Raw genomic sequence first — 8,483 nt, 5'->3', positions numbered from 1 at the left:
TAAAGTTTGGTTCGAGAAGGGTCTTTGCAGTGTTGAAACATATCCTTTAAAATCGATAAGCTTTCCACTTAACTCGATTGAAAACCTACTGGCATTTTTAGATTTTATTTCAAGGTGTTTTCACACAAAAAGTCTATAAATTGTAAACAAAGTTACATCACAGTGAACAGTTTCTGATGAACACATTGACATTGAATAAAACCAAATGACACCCTTCACAACATTTTTCATGCCGTAATACTAATTAAGAAGCTTTTTACCAATGATAGTCTTACAAGGCACCATTTAAGTGAACAATGATTACAAGTGAACAGTTGTGACAGCCCCAACTGTCTCCAGTCATATTAAAATATCAAAGCCAAACAACATGACAATACTATGCAACATGGCAACTTTTCAAAACTCATAACTCAGAAGAAGTATAAAAATGATTTATTTATTTAGTGCTATTATTATTGTTAATAATAATAATATTTCAGATCACACAATGAGCTGTGTCATAATATTGGGCACAGATGCAAACTATATCTTATGCTATCTGGCTATATCTTGGCTTCAAACGAATTTGGATAAATTTAGATTGCTACCTTTTTATTAATTGGCCATTACCTTAGTAAATAATGAATTGTATAGCCAATCTAATGTGGCATTATCATCATTAGCCTGTTATATCAGGCCTAGCAAGGCCATAGTCATGATGTCAACATCAATACATTTCCTGCCATGAAAAATATTACTAGAAATCACAAACAAGTCATTAGTTAAGTCAATCAATTAGGGTATTCCAAACTTTTGACAGACATAGGCATATGGTTTATGAACCCCTGGGCACAGATGCAAAAAGTGTCTTATGGTGTAAGACATGTGAAAGAAATGAATAACACATGTATGAACAAATTCATCATTAAAACTAAAAAGGCACTAAGTTTCACTTTCGCTATCATTGCAAGAAATAGGCTACAATATGGAAAATTCTTCAAAGATCGCTTCAGTCTGATCAGCTCCAAAAATGAATGGGGTTTCCTTAGCCTGTGCTACACCTTTCCAACAAGTTTTATGATAATTGTACCGGTAGCTTTTGCGATATTGTTGACATGCCTACCGCTCCGCATGATGCAGTAAATGGAAGCTTTTGATAGCACACGCCACTTACGAAAAATGCAAAACCACCAGGACAAACCCCTCAGTGTGTAGGCTACTCTCTCTGGAACCATCACTAGGCTAATAATTTGTGCGTTATTTACATTTGATTACATTTCAGATGGTGGTGTTTGTGTACATATTTTCCAGCCAGTAATCCATCTTGCGCGTAGCGCTCTAGAATCTTGCCTTGCCTACCACTCTAGTTGTAAACAAACGGTGACGTAACATTAGAACGGAGGTGCAAAACCTTAATAGGCTACTATAGGTTTAGTCTGTGAACAGACCACCATGTCGTCCATTATCCCTTACATATTTTCCAGCCAGTAATCCATCTTGCGCGTAGCGCTCTAGAATCTTGCCTTGCCTACCACTCTAGTTGTAAACAAACGGTGACGTAACATTAGAACGGAGGTGCAAAACCTTAATAGGCTACTATAGGTTTAGTAGCCTATTAAGGTTTTGCACCTCCGTTCTAATGTTACGTCACCGTTTGTTTACAACTAGAGTGGTAGGCAAGGCAAGATTCTAGAGCGCTACGCGCAAGATGGATTACTGGCTGGAAAATATGTAAGGGATAATGGACGACATGGTGGTCTGTTCACAGAAGTTAATGCATGGTCGAGGTTGTAAAACGGCCCCGACGCGAAGCGGACCTCGTAAGTGCATTAATTTCTGTGAATAGACCACCGTGCAGTCTATTATCCCGCTTATTCCACTGTTGCCACTTGCGTTGTGTTCATATCCTGTTACAATTTAAACGTTTTAATCGCTAAAACTGTCTTGTTTATAGAACTAATTTCTTCCGACACATATCAACTAATTTCTCAACTTGCAGGACAAACTGCCGTTACTAGTTCTAAATGGATGGTTGCTACGTCCAAAGGCCAGTCGTTAGTTCTATCTCTCCCGTTGTCAAGCGGGCGTATCCCAAGATTCTGATGAACTTTAGCAAACTGCTTTCAATTAACATATCATTGCACAAATTAAGTTCAACGGTTAGATTGATCTGGACGTGTTTTAAGTTGGCCGCAGCCTGTAATGATTTTTGAAAACGAACTTCTGTGGTCATATACATTTTACATAGGCAAGCAGGACAATTTGGGTGTTTTTGACTGCATGGAAACGATACAATAGTGTCAAGCACGGATGTGTTTAGCCTAGGCCTACCATTTGCCTTTATTTAAGTTATGAACATCAGACGCTTGAGTGAAATCTCAACCTTATTAGTGATTGATAGCCTATCTTATGCGCTGTGTTTAAGCAGGCCATGAACAAAGGGTTAACTTACAGCCTACAGGTAGAAAAAAGAAAAATGGTGATAATATAACTGTTAAATGGTTGTTGGGTTGGTAAATAATTGTAGGACTGTATGAGGAATTACAGTGTTTCCCCTAGAATTTTTTCCAGCAGCGGTGCTATTATTAAAAAAATATTTTTTTTTATTTTTTATATCATACCTTCGTGTTTCTTTTGTGGACATTTTCAGCTTTCTTTTACATTATTGGTTAAAAATGATAGAAGAAAAATTAAATGGCACAACCATTTAATGACCATTAATAATTAAAAGATTATTTACAATTTATTTAAATTTGTCTTAATGGCAAAGGCCACACCCAATCACTTAATTTTTCTGGGCTTTGAATTGAATTGAATTGTGGGGGGGCCATTAATGCTGACACGCATGCACGTAGCCAGATGCTCTCCTTGTAGTCTAATTCTCAGTCCCAAAACAACAAACCCACGTATAAAAAAGTAAATACTCACTTTTCTTCTACATCACTCCCACAGTTACCATACAACTCACTCACAATTAACTCGAAAAAGACCTAGGCTACTTGATTGAAGTGCGACCGTTCGTCTCACCGTCAAGAGAACGCTGAAGTTATGAGAACATGTCTTTCTGATAAGAGAATATAGGCTCCTATATGTCTAATGCCGTAAACGTAGAAAAGGTCTGTTTGTGATAGCCTATTATAGCTAAGTGGACAGAATTTAGGCTATACGTATATGCCAACATATGCTCATATTTCCTTTAACTATCAGACAGTTTAAACAGGCCTAGACTGTGTTCGCCTAGCTTTCCCATGCAAACATTACATATAGCCCTACGCTAACGTTACAAGTCTAGGCTACAATTAACGTTAAGACCATACACCTTGTAGCACATTGGTTTACTCTATTGCATTACTTACGGTTTAATAATTTGTCGTTGAATGTTGATGGAGGCTCATCTTTGGGAAATCAGCTCTCTGGATAAAATTGTCAGCCGGAGCAAGAGTTCTCAGAGTTGACGACACGGGGGTAAATCCAATCAGCAGAAAGAACCGCATCACAACAGTAGGCTAAATCGCAACAAACTTTTTCCCCCCCATGTTAAATTCATTTCGGTAATCATGAATTGGTTTCTTTTATTTGATGTAGGCTAGGAGAGGAGGATGCATGTTTCACATTAGTGTCAATGTGTCAAAGCAGGCTTTGGATCAGAGGAATTGCTCAAGCTTAACATATGGCATAGGCTACAAGCGAATTCACGGCATACAAACAGCTTCGAGATGAAATATAACTAATATCATTTTTTATTGTCACCAGGCCTATAAGTAGGCTATTTATTGTGTAACCTACAAGTGAACGATGACACCATAGGCTACACTGTGGCGGAGCAAGACCCCATCAGTCGGATAGCTAAACAATGTAACCGTGTTCAGAACGTAGGCTAGCCATATGGGCTGCAGACTTGTCTTTGGGCTTGTAATCACCTGACACATCATGCCGCATATATGTCCTGAATAATGAGAGGCTAAGTGCGGATTTGATGCACATAACTTACTCAAGACTTTCAGAAAACAATTTCGAGATGACGTTGGCCATTGTGCTTTTACAGTGTGTTAAGTGAATGTCGTGATATTATGTTGCAGCGGCGCTGAAAATCCAGCGGCGGCGCTGCGCCGCTGTTAAATACATTGTAGGGGAAACACTGAATTATGTATTTAAGATGGGTGTCTCACTGGGGTGTCGATCAGAACACAAAAGAGTCGATGCAATTCAATCCAGCACTTTACTTGAGGTGTTGAATGATTTACACAGCACAGCAAGCACAATAAGGTACACTGGTTGTTATGTTTCAATGGCTATATGTATGTATATGTCTGTTTCCGTGTATCTGTGTATGTATGTGTGGTCTGGAATAAACAAGAAAAAACAAGAAATAATGTGTCTGTTAATTTCCCATTATAAAGTTACATAATCATTGCCATCAATGCACTATACTTGCATTAATACACTATAAACTGACATTTCTCTATTATAATGACTAATTCTAATGTAAAACAGTAATTACCATTGAAATGCCATACAATAGTGCCACCTTGTGGCCAGCTGAATTACCATTAGACTGTACGCTAGGGCTCTGGAATTTTCCACGAACGTGGCCACTAATCTAATTACAAACACGTCACATCTTACACATGACATACATCGTCAGAAACGGGTCTAATAAGGCAAAATAATGTCACATATAAGTGCTAACATAGTGTAGATATGAAACAGGTTACAGTTTAAGGAGATAGCAACATTATTCACGAACTACAAGAAATTACAAAGTGCATGTAATCTCCGTAAATGCTAGGTTCTATTGACGAGCTATAAACATGTATCTAAGCAAACTACGTGACAACACTCAAACATATATCACATACAATGCTCAAACGAATCTAAAAATACAGGAATTATACAGAACAACTCACTTTTTCAGCATTGACGCACACATCACACACAAACGTTTTTTTCCCTCTCACTCCGCTGCTGCATCTAACTTGAAGTGACGGCGGGAAATGTTCATACTGGCACATGCGCACAGACACGGCCTTTCCAACAATAACGCTAAGTTAGTTTGCCCGCTGGCTAACTTATCAGTAGGCTATACAGTCTCTCAATGGGAATTTATGTGATCTCAGTGTAATTTCAGTGATTTCGGTGATCTCAGTGTAATTAATGTGATTTCAGTGTAAACTTGGAAAAAGATCAATCGGGCCTTTCACACTGTCAGCTGGCAACGTTAAAAACAGCTGTTCAGATGGGCTCATAGAATTGGAATTGTATATGAAATTTTACGCTGAGCTTATTAAAATGGCGCCCCGTCAGGCTCAGAGCGTACCTCATGCAAAGATCCTTGATTACTAGTAAGATAGAGCAACGTAATTCGTTACTATGGGAGCAAAACGGGACAGTTCCGGTCTGCATAAGTGGGAGTGTCACCTTACGTCACTAAATAAACTTTCTCTCTTAATAAGCAATAAGAACAGATAAACATAAATGTGTTCACAGTATTATTGTCTATAATCATGTATGATACCAATGAATCATTCTTTAGGACATGATATAAATAATTTAATTAGTCATGTGAACCGAGCTAGCTTAAAACGCCATACAAGTGGATGGTAGTAGCTATGACAATACAGCTATGCGCTAACAAGTGACTAATAGTTGAAGGACTTCGCTTAAACTTAATATACTGTTGCAAATTTGCTTGAGTATAAACTATCCACTTTAACTAATGTCAGTAATGTTATTCAGCTAGTTGTCATTTCAAAGAAATGACACTTCTCAGTTTAAAATGTTACTTTAGCTAAGAGGCTAGCTAGCATGCTAACAACTGGACAGTAACTGGCAGCAGCATGGTCTAATATTAAGTTATTTTATTACAAATCTGAACACTAAAAAATTACACTATTAGGCTTGAAATGATCCCAAACACTTACAGATTATGACACAATTTTCCAAAAAACCCTCAACAAATCCAGAAAGACACAATGACCAATTTATTGGTAAAATTCCACAAGTCTCCATTGACATTAGTGCAGCAATTGGACTTACTCTGGTCTGCATAAAGGGGGATTTCCCCCCCTCCCCCTTGCAATAATCGAACACGGAAATTGTCGAACGTTTGCGCCTCTCGCTCCGCTTGACTCTCATGCCTATGATGTAACTGATCTATCTTGCTCCGCTCTAGAATCTTTGCTGCAGAGTGGTAGGCAAGCCTACAACAGTCGGGTTGCATAGGCTACACATAGTTACAAATAGCTTCAAAATTTACATTTTAATATCAAATAGCCGGGATGCCGACCACTTGTGTAGGCCCTAACAGTTGGTTTTACAATAAGAAGCAAAAAGGCGACGAACGACCGTTCAGCCTACCTATCCTCATGGTTGTGGAGGATGATCGTTAGCAGCTGTGAAGTCTTTTATTCTCAAAATGGCCTAATGGTATAGCCTAGGCTACTGTCTACGAAGACGTAGGCTAAAATACAACTATCTACAGTCATCCAAAAATGAATTGCCAGAGATTGGCTATGAAGGGAAAAAGTGCAGCATTTTAAACATGGCAAGAATATTTTTACCGGAACAGTTTGTTCTAATCTGTCTCGTGATTCGTGCTTGTGGACAATCACCTATCTTCTGTCCTTCTATTTCAAGTTATCATGAGTGTCATTTGGTTATATAATCACAACAAATGCTAATAAATGAAAACAGAATAGGCTTATGTGCTATAGCCTACAGGTCAGTTAGGCTAACTCCCGTATGTCAAACTTATTTGATCCTATGAATTGTTTAGCGATCACACACAACAACTTAACACAGCAACCTCAAACACCACTGTTGAACCTAGGCCAGTGTTTTTCAACCTTTTTTTTTGCCACGGCACACTTTTGACACTTAAAATGTCCCACGGCACACTAACATCCTGTGTGATGAAAAAAATAAACATACCATAGCCTAAAACTTCAAATAATACAGATATGGCCTTATTATGGCTTCTATGCAAGACCTGCTCAATAAAATAAGTGCCCTCTGTTTCATTTGTAGGTGACTATCTCTAATTTAATTGTTGTTATGAACTGGATATGTGATTCTGGGAATACTGGATATGTGGCCCCGTTGTACAATGCCTGCATACCACAAATAGTGCAATCATACGGTCCGTGTAACGCTTTGCAGTGCTTTGTTCTATTTGTTCCATCCATCTGGTCCAAATAAAAAATGTGTTCGATAATCCAATTTTCAATTTGTTTTAACTGGTCAGCAAATAGATAATTGCTGCTATATTTTCTAAATGTGTCATTAGTCACGCAAGATAAAGAAAACAGAAACTGGATTGGAAACAAAAGTAAAATTCAGTTAATATTGGATTTTGGCCCCTTTTTTTTACTGTTTTTGTTGGGCTGAACCACGCGTAGGGGTGGGTGACCTGATAGATATTGGCGCGCTATGTTGGTGATCACATTTTATCAGCGGATGTAGAGCATAGACTGTAAAAAATAGATGTAGAGATGGAGGGCTATCAAACACAGTTCCGCTTGCATCAAGGTGCCAAGCGATTGATAATGTCAGCTCGAGATCAGAACTTCAGATGCAGAGGGAGACATTGCTGCGTCCTGACACTTATGAGTAGGCCTACGTGAGCCCTAGTAGCCTACAGGCCAATGTAGGCTATTTGCTGTTGAAATTAATAAATGGATAAACGGATAAATTAGGCTCACCGTTGTGTCTTCGTTTAGCCTAATGAAACCTAGTCTAGCGTAAAGCGTTAAATAAGCAAAAATACCATGTCAAACAGTGCTCAGGGTAGCCTGTATAGCCCGGTATAGCCAAGACACGTCGATGGCAAAGCATTCTGCTTTGGGGAAATATTTGCTATGGCATGGCCATGGTATTCAAATATAGGCTACTGTAGATATGTTCAACATAGGCTGAAAGTTATGTTTAACGTGCCTTCTCCCAAAAAGTTTGTCATTAATCTCTAAAGTAATGAGTCAAAATCACAAACAACTTCAGGCGGCGCTCCCTTCCACCATCTAGCCTGGCCCAGCTAGATGGTGTTCTCCCCCCGGTGTTCGTGGTTCAGTCCAACCACAAGGGCAAAAAAGGAAAATTAGAAAATTGACGCATCATTTCAATTCTGAACAGAAAACCGTAACTGTGCTCAATTGAAAATCAAAATAAGCAACAATAACCCATTTACTGTGCCGTCCTAAAGAATGGATAACGGATTTTTAAGCCTATTTTTATATTTTTTCATGTGAATTCTGCAAATAGAACATAGCACTGCAAAGCGTTACACGGACCATCATACAATCAATGAGAGCATGTGGTAAATTCTTTGATGTAACAGTTGCTTTTCTGGACCAGTGAGTGACATTTGGGTAATTTTCTACGGCACACTAGAGTGCACAGGCACAGTGGTTGAAAAACACTGACCTAGGCTACTGCTTCAGTCATGTAAGAAATGAGCAGTTTTATCTTTACCCGTTTAATCAAGTCCACATGACCAAAATAACAGCATT

This window comes from Alosa sapidissima, chromosome 5, assembly GCF_018492685.1.
Source record: "Alosa sapidissima isolate fAloSap1 chromosome 5, fAloSap1.pri, whole genome shotgun sequence".
Classification (NCBI taxonomy): domain Eukaryota; kingdom Metazoa; phylum Chordata; class Actinopteri; order Clupeiformes; family Clupeidae; genus Alosa; species Alosa sapidissima.
This window is presented reverse-complemented; position numbering follows the sequence as displayed.